A 14,334-nucleotide genomic window follows, 5' to 3' on the forward strand; every position below is an offset into this window, starting at 1 on the left:
CTAATACGAGGTGGCGGATGCCACTTAATTCTGTAAATATATGGCCATTTTTTAGTGAAAAAATACCAATTTAAAAATAACTGTGGATGTTCGGGGCTAACTGAAAAGTGGAGGGGGGGTGAGGAAAACTAGCACAAGGAAGAATGGTAGGGGAGATGCACAAGAGTGAGAGAACACCACAGAAGCATATTGAGTGTGGTGTGGGGAAAGAAGAACAAAGACAGAAGAGAGCAGCATAGTGATGAGAGAAGCACACAGATGACTAAGACAGTAACCCAAAGCGGAGCACAAAAACACACAAGGGAGACAGTCGAAAAACACATGCACTCGTGGAGTACTTAAGCAACAAGAAACAGGACAGAGCAGCACGAGAGGAGGAAAGCAGACAGAAGAGAGGAAGACAGTAGACAAAAGAGTGGAGAAAAGCAGACAGAAGAGAGAGTATCACAGAACAGGAGTGTGTAGAGAAGCGTATAATGGGCACAGCTAGAAAACACAAGCACTCCTGTGGAGTGCTTAAGCAAAAAGAAACAATCAGTTCCCTAAAAGTGAGCAGTGGAAGGACAGATGTAAAGAGGCTATGCTCCAAGGGAGGGACAAACACAAGATGGACAAGGCAAGCCAGTGAATAAGAAGAAAATTAGAGAGGCAATTAGGCTAATCAATGTTAAGTAAAGGGAGTGCTTAAAGCCCAGTTTACAATCTTGGTAAGCTGACACTACCAGCATGATTCACAAAGGTAAACTTACACCTTAGTGTATGTATACCATTTTTATGCTATTCACAAATTAGTTTTACAAGTAGTATCTTTACGACTGCAGAGTCTCTGAACTTGTGAGGGAGACTCTGCACAGAAAAATATAGGCCTGTCTTATCTTTTTATGTGTGGAGTCTCCACAGTTATAAAGATATTACTCATCAAATTTGTTTATGAATAGCAAAACATCGTAAACTTACCATAAAGTGTACGTTTACCTTTGTGAATCGGGCCCTAGGTCGTTTGAAAACAGATATTTTGCGCTGTCTGGGAGGCTTGACATATAAGAATCACTAGAAATATATACAAACAAGCCCCCATAATTTTTTGTGGGGACTTTAATTTTCATTTGGAGGGGGATTTTGACATCATGAGTGATAGCCCATATATGGGAAAAAAGGTAAAAGTTTTTAAAGGAATCAAAGGTTTAGTTAAAGAGCTTGGCCTTGTTGATGTATGGTTTGCTCAGAAGAGAAGTGCTCCCAGTAATACTTTTTACTCCGCTCCTCATAAGAAGCATGTTCGCCTAGATTAATTTTTTACTTCGGCTGATGTGGTGGCAAATGCAAAGATAGAGATTATACCAAGGATAATCTCAGACCACAATCCGTTGGTACTGGTACTTGATATAAGAGCAAGAGCGCAATCAAAGGTATGGACCTTTGAAGTAATCTCCTGTTAGATCCCAAATATTGTAAGTATATGTGTGAGTGGATCTCAGAATTCTTTCAAATTAATCGGGGAACTGCTTCAGACCCTATTGTATGGGATATATTTAAGGCTGGTGTGCGGGAGCGACATTGAGTTATTCGATAGTCAACAAACGCAAGCTACTTACGGAAATTAAGGAGGAGATGAAGCAGGTTAGGCTCTTGGAAATTCAGTTTATGGGAGAGTTGACACATCAGCAAAATACGGATGAAACCTTAAAGGCCATTGCCATCTTGAAAATGAAAATTCACCGTCATTTTGCAGCAAAGATTGCAACAAAGCTGGCCACATATAGGGCCCAGGTTTATGAAGCAGGGGAAGACTCCGAGAGAATTTTAGCTAAGAGATTGAAGCAAAGGGAGATTTCGAATCGAATATGTAGGATACAGGACCATCATGATAGGATTCACCGGCCGAAGTTTTGAATGTGTTTCGCAGATTTTATACTGGTCTTTATACAGAGGATGTAATAACTAATGTAGGAGGGCAAATGAAAGAATTTAGTGGCAATAGTGAAACCAATAAAGTTTCACAAGACCAAAATGCGGTATTGGTAGTAAATGTAACCTGGGAAGAGGTGGAGATAGCAATATTATCACTAGCTACGGGCAAAGCAGTTGGCCCTGATGGTATTCCGTTGGAATTTTACAGAACTTTTCGTCGGATATTAAAACCAGAGCTTATGATATTGTTTCTTGATGCCCAACGTGGTATAGTACCAGACTCATGGCGAAAAACCACGATTGTCGTTTTAAAGAAAAGGGTAAGCCCGAGCTCTCTCCAGCCTCGTAAAGGCCGATCTCGTTGATCAATTCGGACAGCAAGATTTTCTCTAAAATTATTGCTTTACGTTTAGGGGCAGTTATCACTCCTCTTGTTTCCGATACTCAGCATGGGTTTATCCCAGGGAGGGATACTGCTGACCATGTAAGAAGGGTTATTGCTCTTCTGGATTGGGCTTAGGCAACCGACTCGGCGCTGGGGGTGATCCTGTTGGACGCCGAAAAGGCGTTCAACAGGGTCTCCTGGCCATATATGTGGGAGGTCATGCGTTGGAAGGGTTTCTGTGCGGAGTTCATACAAGCTGTTAAGACTTTGTATATATGGCCGGTGGCTACTATACGGATATCAGGGCTAGAATCTGATGTATTTAATATTAGTAGAGGCACAAGGCAGGGGTGCCCGTGCTCCCCCCTTTTATTTGCTTTATATATTGATTTATTTTTGACTACGTTCAATTGTCATACTGGTATCAAACCAATTAGCTTCAGGGGTGTAGAGTATAGAGCACTTGCCTATGCCGATGATATAATCGTAGTATCTAGTGATATTGTAACAGCTCTTCCTGTAATAAAATTATTAGTGGCACAGTTTGGTCACTTTTCGGTGTATAAACTTAATATAGAAAAAACTCAGATACTTTACTCCGGAAAGGATCCCCCGGTGGATGTGGTAGTAATATCGGAGGCAACATATTTGGGAATAATAATTACCCCTAGTGTGAATAAGATCCCTGTTCTGAATATTCTTCCAGTTATTGAGAAGGTAAATGCTACCTTGGAACGTTTGGATCATCTCCATCTATCCCGCCATGGTAGATGCAATGTTTTAAAAATGTTGGTTTTCCCTAAATTCTTATATATATTTAGAACAATTCCTTTAGAGTTCCCTAATTCATGTTTTTTTTAAATTGGAGAGGATGTGTTCTAGATTTTTGTGGGGGTACCGAAGAACAAGAAGGGCTTATAAGAAAATGGGGGTCCCAAGATATCGGGGAGGCTGGGGTATTCCACATTTTATAATGTATTATTGGGCTGCCATGATGCAGATCATGGGGCCTTTGGTTGTGGGGAGTAAAGCTCTGATCCCTCTTAGTCATAGGCCATCAATCTACAAAGTTGGGCTGGGAAGTAAAGCCACTGGCTGTCTAGCTACTATCGTAGAAACAAGCTATTATAAAAAAAAAAACAAGGTTTAACATCTTGCAGGCAGCCTACAGAGTCTGGCTACAAATTAAACGGCTATATCATATTCCAAAGTTAAACTTTTATACTCCTTTTAAGGCCTCTGGGCTACTGCCGATAATCTTCCGGGATCATGTTGCATTTAAATGGGGCCTAAAAGGTATGTGTTGTTTAGGCGATTTGTTCGACCAAGGGGATTTGTTAGCCTTTTTAGATCTTAGAGAGAAGTTTGGGTTAGATAAGCAAGATTTTTTTTAAATATTTGCAGATTCAGAGCTTCATGGGGAAATTTGGTGCAAATATGGGCAAACAATTTGGGAAAATCGTGTTAATTGAGAAAATGAAGATAAAGATATGGATAGGGCAGTATTATCTACAGTTGGTTGAAGTCCTCCCAGATGATTTGGAGGAACGTCAAATGAAATGGGAACGTAATTTTGGTGTGGAGGAACTCAATACAAGTAAATCGCTGAAGCTCGCTAATAGTGTTTTGATGACAGGAAGATCACGCAGTCAGCATTATATGGCCCTGTACGACTTATATTACTTCCCTAGAAAGGTTTCTCTGTGGGGTGGAACAGTAGGGGTTAAGTGTAACCGTTGTGGACTGTTTGCGGCTGATTCAGTCCATATGTTTTTCGCTTGCCCAAGATTGGGGGATTTCTTTCAAGAACTGAACGGATTTTTAAGTATCATATTTGGAACCCCCATAGTGATTACGGGAGACCTAGTGATCATCGAGGTAGGATCGGATTCAATGTCTAATGTAAGAAATGATGCTTCAACCGCACTTTTGTTTATTATGATGGCAGTGGTTTGTGCGTGTATCACTAATGAATTGATCAGTCCCGATCCTCCCACTTTTCTGAATTGGAGAGCTAGACTGTTGGCTATGTATAATGTTGAATCGGCAATTTATAAAACTAAAGGGAGAAGGAAGAGAAGATTAGGGGCTAAAATCTGGTCTCCCATTTTGGAATGGATTTCTTAAAGGTCTATGGGGGACCAAAAACAATGGAAATTCAGGGGTTTAATGTTGAGCAGTCAGGGAGGGCTATAAGAGATATAATAATTCGTTATATGCTATTGTTTACTGTTTTTATTCTATGTTTGGATTGTACCATAATCATGCTGAATAATTTGTATGCTTACTTATGTGCCTGGGAGAAAATGGGGATAAAAACTCAATAAAAAAATCCACACACAAAAAAAGAAATATATACAAACAAGTGGTGAGGTGAAATACAGCTGTGGCTCATCATGAGGAAAAATATATATATTTACATAGGATTACTGCAGAAGACGGGTGATAAGAGGTTCACTGGTTTCCAGCAAAGAAAAAGAAAAGAATTACTCAGAGTCAATCTACCTTGCTTTAGACTAGAACTATAATTATTGGCGAGCAGGATGGAGTTTAATACTTCCGTATAGCTGGTGGTTAAAGTTCAGATACATAAATGAATCAGAAAAGAACAATGTTCGCAATAAATGAAATGAAGTGGGTTAGTTTGTCCCAAAATTGTGAGCATAATGCACACACAGTTAGTGAGGTGGTAACAATGATACAGTCAGGTAATTTAGTCAGTGAATATAGGCAACCACAGAATTAAATTAATTCAGCTTTAACGTGTTCTAGAGATGAATCATTATGAGACAATGACATGCAGAATGGATACGAGGGACTCTCTCGTTCTTGGATAAGTCCTGACTGACTTTTTCTACTATTGCCTAAATAAACTGGCTGTCTGCCTCGGTTCCTATCATTGTTATGCTCCTTACTAACTCTAGATGTGGGTTACACTCACCACTAAGGAACCAACTGGAACTCTATTTCATACATTGTGAGCAGCATACTACTCTGATACATATATGCATCTACATTATTCCAGGTGTGAGGGTTATAATCAACACTGTGGGACCAATTACCCCTTCCTCCTCTCTTTCCAAATATCAGTCTTCAGCAACCTAGATTAACGCTGAGCAACCTTTTCTTCCATTGGATATCCAACCCCCCCCCTCCGGAGTAATGCCCAGTTAAGTTAATTTTTATGACCCACAGCTTTATAACTGTTAGGGTCAAAACTTCAACTTATTTCAAGTGGACTTAAGGGACAATTGATAACTGAACAGTCATAAAAGGAAAACACAATAAAAAACAAGTTACTTACCTTCAGTTACGAAGTATCTGGTGGAGATCTACATTAGCTGTAAATTCCTTACCTTAGAATTTCCATCAGGCGTCAGCCTTAATCCGGAGATTTTTCGTCAGCAGTTACCCTGCGGGTCAGTAGGTGGCGTCGATCAGCTTTGCGTCCATCGTCGTGTTGTGGGCACCGGGATTACGTTTGTGGGACCTATACCAACGCCGCCCATGCGCGCTGTCAGTTCTTAACGTGACTTTCCACGCCATAAGCATAGAGCCATGAAAGACAATGACCACTGGTGCGTCAAAACTAGGGTCCTTCAGGGGAGATCCTATCCCTAGAAATCAGTTCACAGAGCAGGGAGGATGGGTGGGGCAGTCAGGAATCTACAATTAATATATGTCTCTACCAGATACATCGTTACCGAAGGTAAGGTATATGTTGCTCTGATAGAGACTATTACCTTACCTTAGAATAGATACCCAAACAATACCATCCCCGGAGGACGGTCTGCGAACCAAGATCAAACTAGGAAGTCCTGGAGGACCAAATGGGCAAATTACCCGTCCCTTCAGACTTGGCTGTCCAGGCAGTAGTGTCTGGTGAACGTGCGAAGGGATGCCCACGTTGATGCTTGATTGATATCAAGGAGTGGGACTCAGCATGCTATGGCAGTGGTTGCTGCTGTTGCTCTAGTGGAGTGAGCATGCAACCCCACAGGATGTTCCTTCTTCGCCAAAGCATAGCATATTTCGATGTAAAAGACAACCCATCTAGAGATGGTCTGTTTTGAACAGCGCAACCTTTCTTGTTACCCACATAGCCAATGAAGAGTTGATCATCCACCCTGAAGTCTTTAGTATGGTCAAGATAAAAAGACAACGCACATTTTGAGTGCAGGTGGCGGAGTCTCTTCATCCTTGGAGGCATGCGGGGGCGGGAAAAGAGAGGGCAAAGTGAAAGATTGTCCCACAAAGGGTGTGACCACTTTAGAAAGGAACAAAGCCTTCATTCAAAGCACCACTTTATCCAGATAGACAGACAAATAATGAGGCTTGGAAGACATAGCCTGGAGCTCGCAAACTCTGCGAACAGAGGTGATGGTAACAAGGAAAGCAGTTTAGAGAGTCATCACCCTGAAAGGACAATTATGAAGGGACTTGAAGAGCGCACACATACAAAAGGTTAGAACCAAATTTAAATCCTCAGTGTCATTCTCACGGAAATCCGTGATAGAAGCTGAAACATCGGTCTCATCGCGAATATCCTGGACTCACTGCTCTGGAGGATAGACCCGAAACTGCATTGTGTCCAGAACTGTCCCGATGAAAGGGAGCGTCTTAAAGGAGTCAGGTGTGACTTCGGCATGTTGATAGTAAACCCCAGCGAGTGCAGTAGGTAGTCTGGAGGTGGGAGACGACAGCCTGGAGTGAGCCCGCCTTCAACAGCCCGTCGTAGATATAGGGGAAGACTAGCACCCCATATATGCGCAGATGAGCTGCGACCACCGCCATCACCTTTGTGCAAAACCAAGGGGCACTGGTAAGGCCAAAGGGGAGCACGGTAAACTGAAATTGCTCATGGTCCACCGTGAACCGCAAGTAACGTCTGTGGGCAGGCAGGACGGGGATATGAAAATAAGCGTCCTGCAAGTCCAATGCTACCATCCAGTCTCCTGGTTCAAGAGCAGAAAGGACATGGGCCAAAGTGAGTATCTTGAACTTCTCCTTCCGGAGGAAGAAGTTGAGGGTACGAAGGTCTAAGATAGGACGCAGGGCTTTGTCCTTTTTGGGCACCAGAAAGTAGCGGGAAAAACAACCACGTCCTACTTCTGGCACAGGGACTCTCTCTATGGCCCCTTGGCCCAGAGAGCCGCAACTTCCTCAAGGAGAAGCGCCAAATGATCCTCTAACATTCAGTCGTAGGAGGGTGGCATGGCTGGAGGGGACATCTTGAAGGGGAGGGGGTAGCCCGTTAGGACGATTTGCAACCTGTCCAACGTGATGGCTTGCCAGAAGAGGAGGTGATGGAAAATCCTGCCTCCAACTGGCCGTTGATGGGCCTGAAACATCATACTAGGAAGGTTTGGAGGCCGTGGTAAGAGTGGACTGGCCCGCCCACTGGCTGCCTGACCCAAGAGCAAGCTGGGTCCCACGTCCGTGGCCACACATCTCTCCCGTCTGCAACTGCTTGTGAGAGAATGGCCCAGGCCTCCTCAGGGCACTGAGGCAGCACCTGCAAAACCGTATCCAGATAGTATGGGAGTATCGGTGCAAGAGGCAAGTGGTATTCACAGACTGCAATCCCAAGCTGGAGGAAGAAAACATATTCTTCCCAAGATGGTCCAGATTGGTCTTGGATTCCTGGTGGAGCAGAAGGGAACGTGCCTTTTGAAGCGGATGCTTGGACGACAAAGCTCTCAGGGGAGGGATGTTGTGTCAGGAACCATGGGTCACCCTCAGTGGAGTGGTGCGATTGTCCTATCCACAGGAGCCTCTGTCCTGGGCTTGGACCAGATGCTTAGAAGGACATCCGTGAGTGCCTCATTGAATGGCAAAAGGGGTTTGGAAGTGGAAGCTGCAGGCTGAAACACCCGTGTCAGGAGGCTAGTCCTGACTGTCACTGTAGGGAGCTCGAGGCCAAGGACCTCCGCTGCCCTCCTCACCACCACAGCATAGAAAGCTCCCTCCTCGAATATGACTCGTTACTATGTGAGTCAATAAATCGCGTGGCATTACAACAAGTTTGTTACAACGACCGCGTTGTTACCACGCAATACCATTACTACGCAAGTCATTACATCGACTTGCAGTAGATGGTGTGCTGACATTAGAAATATATAATTTACTATTCCAACTTGTGTCTACGCCACAGTAGGGAAGGTGTTGGAATAGTAAAATATACTATTTCTAATGTTAGCACACCATCTACTGCAAGTCGATGTAATGGTCGTTTCCCTCCCTCCTCCGTAGCCATGGTAGGGGGAGAAAGCAAGCCAGTGTCAGAGGAAAGTCTGGTTCTTCGAACTGCTCAGTTAAAGGGTCCAGCTGCCCCTCCCATTCCTCTTCACCACATTCTGGTTGAAAATGAACGCCAGGGATGAACACTGGGACAGAAGTCCCTTACTGTGTCTTAACCCACGTCAATCGACGTCGGTCAGGCTCCGTGTCCACTTTGGGGGCGAGAATGGGGTCAGAGCAGACTGGGGGCACGGTCGGCACCGGGAGCGTTGTGGCCAGGAATGACGTTATAGAAGGTCGAGCAATATTGACCGGCGTCGATCCAGATCTGAAAACGAATCTACGCGGGCCCTCCGGGACTGAAGCCACCGGCATTGAAGGCCTAGGGGCCCTAACCGACTCTGCCAGGCACAGAGGCGCACCAGCTGCCCAAAAATGAGGTACAGGACCATATTAAAATTTTGGATTTGGACAGGAGATGCTCTGGCTCCCGGAAAGGAGGGGAGGCGAGAGGTAGTCTCAGAAAGAGGCTCCGGGGACAGAACTTTTAGGTAACGATGCTCAAAATCGAGAAATGGTGCGCTTGTGTATGGCCCGACCCTTCTTTGCACCCACGTAGCCAACAAACAGTTGATCATCCACCCTGAAATGTTTTGAGCAATCCAAATAGAAGGAGAGTGCACTTTTTGGGTCCAGACGGTGGAGCCTCTCTTCTTCCTTCGAAGGATGCGGAAAGAAGGTGGGCAAAGTAATGGTCTGCTAGATGTGGAAGGCAGTGACCACCTTAGGAAGAAAGAATGGTCGGCTCTTGAGAACCACCTTGCCCGAGTGGACAGACAGGAAGGGAGGTTTGAGGAAAGAGTCTGGAGCTCACTCACCCTTCTACCAGAAGTGATGGCTACCAGGAAAGCAGTCTAAAGAGTGAGAAGACGTAAAGGACAATTATGAAGCGGCTCACAGGGAGCGCACAAGATTCACAAGATAAGTACTTAAGTACAATAAGTACAAGATAAGTAAGAGATAAGTACGAGATTCAAGTCCCACTGAGACATAATGAAAGGAATTGGAGGAAAGAGATGCGTTAAGCCTTTTAAGAAACGGTTAACTACCGGTGACTTGAAAAGAGAAAGCTGGTCTGGCAGCCGAAGGAAAGCAGAGATAGCAGAAAGTTAGCCCTTGATAGTGCCCAGAGCAGAGACCTGCTGGGCTAAAGAGAGAAAGAACAAGAGTACTTCTGAAAGAGGGGCAGAAAGGGGATCCACAGCCCTTCCTGTGCACCATGCCACAAATTTGTTGCACCTGCAGGCGCATACCGTCTTAGTGGAGGAAAGCCTGGCTACCAAGATTACGTCACAGACTTCGGGAGGCAGGTCGAAAGAAGTCAACTGCCGCCGCTCAATCTCCACGCAAGGATGTGAGACTGAACAGGTTCGGTGGAGGACTGTCTGCTGCTGCCACGACATAAGATCCTCCTGAAGAGGCAGTCTGATTGGAGGATCGATGGCCATGATGAGCAGCTCGGGATACCAGACTCTTTGTGCCCAATCCGGAGCCACAAGATTGACTTGAGCCCGGTCGCTCCTGATCTTCAGCACTCTGGGTAGAAGTGGTATAGGCGAAAAGGCGTACAACAGACCGCAACTCCATTTGCGAGGAAAAGCGTCGCCGAGCGAGTGCGGCCTTGGAAATTCCAAAATGCAGAATTGCTGACATTGCGCGTTCTCTTGGGTGGCAAATAGATCTAACCAAGGCTCTCCCCACTGTAGAAAGAGACCTTGCACCATCTACGAGTGAAGACGCCATTCGTGATCCATCATGCACCTGCGGCTCAGTTCGTCCGCCCAGGCGTTAAGAGAACCTGCCAGGTGTCGAACCACTAAGGAAATGCCTTGATGTTGCAGCCATGTCCAGAGGCGAAGGGCCTCCCGACATAGGGTCAACGACCCCACCCCGCCCTGTTTGTTGCAATACCACATGGCGGTGGTGTTGTCGGTGAACACCTGCACTACTCTTCCTTTAACAGAGGGAGGGAATGCCTTCAGTGCAAGACGAATCGCCCGGAGCTCCAGGAGGTTGATGTGAAGCCCGGACCCCGCCGGAGACCAGAGGCCTCTGATCTCCGCCCCTCCCATGTGGCTGCCCCGCCCCAGAACAGAGGCATCAGTCACCACAGTGTGGTCGGGTTGGGGAAGGGAGAGGGACCTGCCACTGACCCAATCCTGGTTCGTGAGCCACCACTGCAGTTGTTGAGCAGAGCCCTCCGAGGTCTGGACGTAGTTGTACAGATTTCCCCGATGCTGCGCCCACTGGAACTTCGGGTCCCACTGCAGAGCCCACATACGCCACCTGGCATGACTGACCAGCAGGAGGCCATGAGGCCCAGCAGCCTCAGGGTCATTCTGACCGAAACCCGGGACAAGGGGTAAAAGATCGGAATCATAGCCCGAATGTCCCGGACTCGCCGTTTGGAAGGATAGACCCGAAACTGCGCCATGTCCAGAACCGCTCCTATGAAGAGGAGCTTCTGAGAGGGAATCAGGTGCGACTTCGGCACATTGATGGAGAACCCCAGCTGATGCAGGAGGTCAGCCGTAGTCTGGAGGTGGGAGACAACTGCCTGGGGCGAGTCCGCCTTCAACAGCCAGTCATCGAGATAGGGAAAGACAAACCCCTGATCTGCGCTGATGAGCTGTGAGCACTGCCATCACTTTCGTGAACACCCGAGGGGCGCTGAAAATGCTTGTGGCCTACCGTGAACCGCAAATAACGCCGGTGGGCCAGCAGGACGGGGATATGGAAATAAGCATCCTGCAAGTCCAACGCTACCATCCAGTCTTGCAGGTCGAGGGCAGACAAGACCTGACCAAGTGTCAACATTTTTAACTTCTCCTTCCGGAGGAAGCGATTGACGTCCCTGAGATCCAAGATAGGACGCAGGCCCTTATCCTTCTTGGAAACCAGAAAGTAGTGGGAGTAGTAACCACGACCTACTTCGGGAACAGGAACGCGCTCGATGGCTCCCTTGGCCAAGAGAGCCGTAACTTCCTGCTGGAGAAGTGCCAGATGATCCTCCGACATGCAGTGGTAACGAGGTGGCATGGCTGGAGGGGTAGTCTCGAAGGGGAGGTAGTAGCTCCTTCGGATTATCTGCAAAACCCACCTGTCCGAAGTGATGGTGCGCCATTGGGGGAGGTGATGACTAAACCTGCCGCCCACTGGCGTTTGATGGGCCGGAAAGGTCGGACTAGGAGGGTTTGGAGGCTGCTGCAGAGGGGGGGGTTGGTGGACTGGCCCGTCCGCTGTCCCCCTGAACCACTACGCTGGTTCCCACGTCCCTGGCCGCGCAAAAGTAGAGTACCTTGCTGAGGCCTGTGGCCCTGGGTGGGACATAGTGGGGCACCCCTTACGTAGTCACGAAAGGGGCGAAAAGCAGACTGCGCCAGACGGGAGGAGAGGCCCAAGGACTTGGCCATAGCCCGTGAGTCCTTGAAGCGCTCTAGGGCGTTGTCTGCTTGGTCACCAAAAAGGCGACGCCCATCAAAGGGCATGTCTATCAAGGTGTCCTGGACATCCCCTGAAAAACCAGTGGACCTCATCCAGGCGTAGCGTCTGAGTGCGACCGACGTTAAAATGGTCCGGCCCAGAGAATCGGCGGTGTCCAGTCCACAACGGATTGTAAACTTAGCTGCGTCTCTCGCTACGGCGACAGCCTGGGAGAGCACTGTCCGGGCCCCCTCTGGACACTGAGGCAGCACTTGCACCACCGTATCCCACAGAGTGCGAATAATGGCCCAAGAAACATGCAGTGTTTACGGACCACAGTCCTAAGTTTGCGGAAGAAACAAGTTTCCTGCCAAGATGGTCCAGCTTCTTAGATTCCCTTTCCGGTGGAGCGGTAAGGAGGGCGCTTTTGGAGGCTGAGGCTTGGACCACCAAGTTCTCCGGGGTGGGGTGTTGGGAGAGGAAAGTGGGGTCGCCCGTAGCCGGGCGTGGTTGTCGGGCGATCATCCTGTCCACTGGAGCCCCCGTGTTGGGCCAGGACCACGTGCCCAAAAGGACGTCAGTGAGGGCCTTATTGAACGGAAGCAGGGGCTCCGAGGAGCTCGCCGGCGGTTGAAGCACCTCAGTCAGGAGGTTAGTCCTGACAGCCACCGTAGGAAGCTCGAGGTTGAGAGCCTTAGCCGCCCTACGCAACACCACAGCGTATGATGCTCCCTCCTCTGTAACCACAGTAGGAGGAGACAACAGGCCAAGGTCGGGTGAAGTGTCAAGACCACTGGCATCCCAAAATTCCTCTCTCCAGTCCTGATCTTGCTCAAGCTGGTCAGTTAAAGGGTAAACTCACCACTCCCAGTCCTCTACATCTTCCTCAGGATGCCACTGTGGTTGGAAAGAGGCCCCAGAAGTGAACAGGGGCATGAAAACCCCACCCGGCGCCGGATCAGGCATCGGTCGACGCCGGTCCGGCTCCGTGTCCACGTCAGGAAGGAGGCTGGGGTCGACGCCGGCCGGGGGGCCGACCGCCGTCGGACACGGTAGTGGAGCAGTCGGAAGCGGCGCTGGTGGAGGTGTAATGAGGTAAACCGGCGCTGGTCTGGATCCAGGCCTGAATCCAAGGGGGGGGACTGCGGCGCCGGAGCCGCCGGCAGCGAAGACCTAGGCCCCCCAACCCAGTCTGCAGGGTCCAAAGGCATGTCGGCGGGGTCGGTCCGCCCAAAGATGGCGTGCATCGCCTCGTAGAACATACAAAGCTGGGCGGGGGTTGCTCCGGGTCCCGAAAGGTAGGAGAAGCTCGGAGTCGACCCTTCAGGCTCCGCGCGCGGAGCCGTGGGATTGACACCACCCGCGCACCTCGTCGAATCTGCCGATCGACGAGGAGAAGTTGAAGAGCGACGATGCTTCTTCGACTTCTTGTTATGCTTCGACTTACCCGACCCGGAGTGCGAAGAGTTGGATGACTTCGAGCGGGAATGACGATGGCTCAGCGACCAGTACCTCGACCTCGCTCTGGACCGGGACCTCGATCGGCGCGGAGCACGACTTGGGGTCAAGACACACGCGGTGCGGATCCGTCACCGACATCGTGCGATGGCAGGATCCGCAGGCCTTAAAACCGGGCATCACTTGTGCACCTTACGGAGTCAAAGACTCGAAAGACGTCGCCAAAGTCGAGAAAAAGGTAGAAAAAAAAATGACTGAGGTACCGCTCTTCCCGGATCTGCGCTGGCTGGTGCGGAAAAAGAAAGAATTGACGTCAATGAGCGAGGGTAGTGTCTAAGTAGCTCCCGCGACGTCATCCCGGCGACCACGACGCCGAACACGGAGCCGGCCGACGCCACCTTCCGACGCGCAGAGGTACTGCTAGCAAACAATCTTTTCGGATCCAGTCTGGCGCCTAAGGGTAGGAATCTATAACTAACATGTTTCTTTCAGATAAAGAAAGAACTGACTTCAGCACGCATGGGCGGCGTCTATATAGGTCCAGCGACATCATACTGGCACCCACGACTCCGGACGCGATCGACTCCACCTACTGACACGCAGGGGTTCTACTAACAAGAAATCTCCAGATCCAGACTGCCATCTGGGGGAAATTCTAAGGTAAGGAATCTACAACTAATAGTCTCTACCAGATCTGTGTAGCACTACAAACATTTTACTTCAACCCAGGTTTGTATACATTTCTATGTGCTTTTATATCTTGTACTTGACAGTATAGCTATAAGACCATGTATCAAAAGAAAACAGATTCATCACCTCACAATTTTGACTCCAATATCTTTATTAGTTTTCTGATT

The 14,334-nt window shown here is 48.3% G+C and overlaps 1 protein-coding gene across 4 annotated transcripts in view; it reads right to left on the reverse strand.

Annotated features, from left to right (window-relative positions):
* The window catches only part of WDR59 (WD repeat domain 59), a 766,237-nt gene that overhangs the window by 284,774 nt on the left and 467,129 nt on the right, over nucleotides 1-14,334 (reverse strand). The window lies entirely within an intron of this gene.

This window comes from Triturus cristatus, chromosome 12 (assembly GCF_964204655.1).
Source record: "Triturus cristatus chromosome 12, aTriCri1.1, whole genome shotgun sequence".
NCBI classification, from domain to species: domain Eukaryota; kingdom Metazoa; phylum Chordata; class Amphibia; order Caudata; family Salamandridae; genus Triturus; species Triturus cristatus.